This window comes from Chaetura pelagica, unplaced genomic scaffold, assembly GCF_000747805.2.
Source record: "Chaetura pelagica isolate M959 unplaced genomic scaffold, ChaPel_1.0 scaffold741, whole genome shotgun sequence".
NCBI lineage: Eukaryota > Metazoa > Chordata > Aves > Apodiformes > Apodidae > Chaetura > Chaetura pelagica.
Genome location: NW_009954634.1, coordinates 400,669 through 400,906, shown reverse-complemented (window position 1 = coordinate 400,906; position 238 = coordinate 400,669).

The window sequence follows — 238 nt, the reverse complement described above, 5'->3', positions numbered from 1 at the left end:
GGGTTCCCGTGGGTTCCCCTCAGCCCCAGGCCGTTTCCCCCACCTCAGCCTACCCCGTTTCTAGGAAGCTGAACACCCAGCACCCCCACCACCCCCCCCAGCTCAGCTGCCCCAGAGGTTTGGGGTGAAAATGCTGCGTCGGGAGAGGTTTTCCAGCTCGTTCCCCTCCTTGTCATCAACCCCACAAGCTCATTAAGCAAAAAAAACCCCAACAACCCACAACAACCCAAGTCTCCTA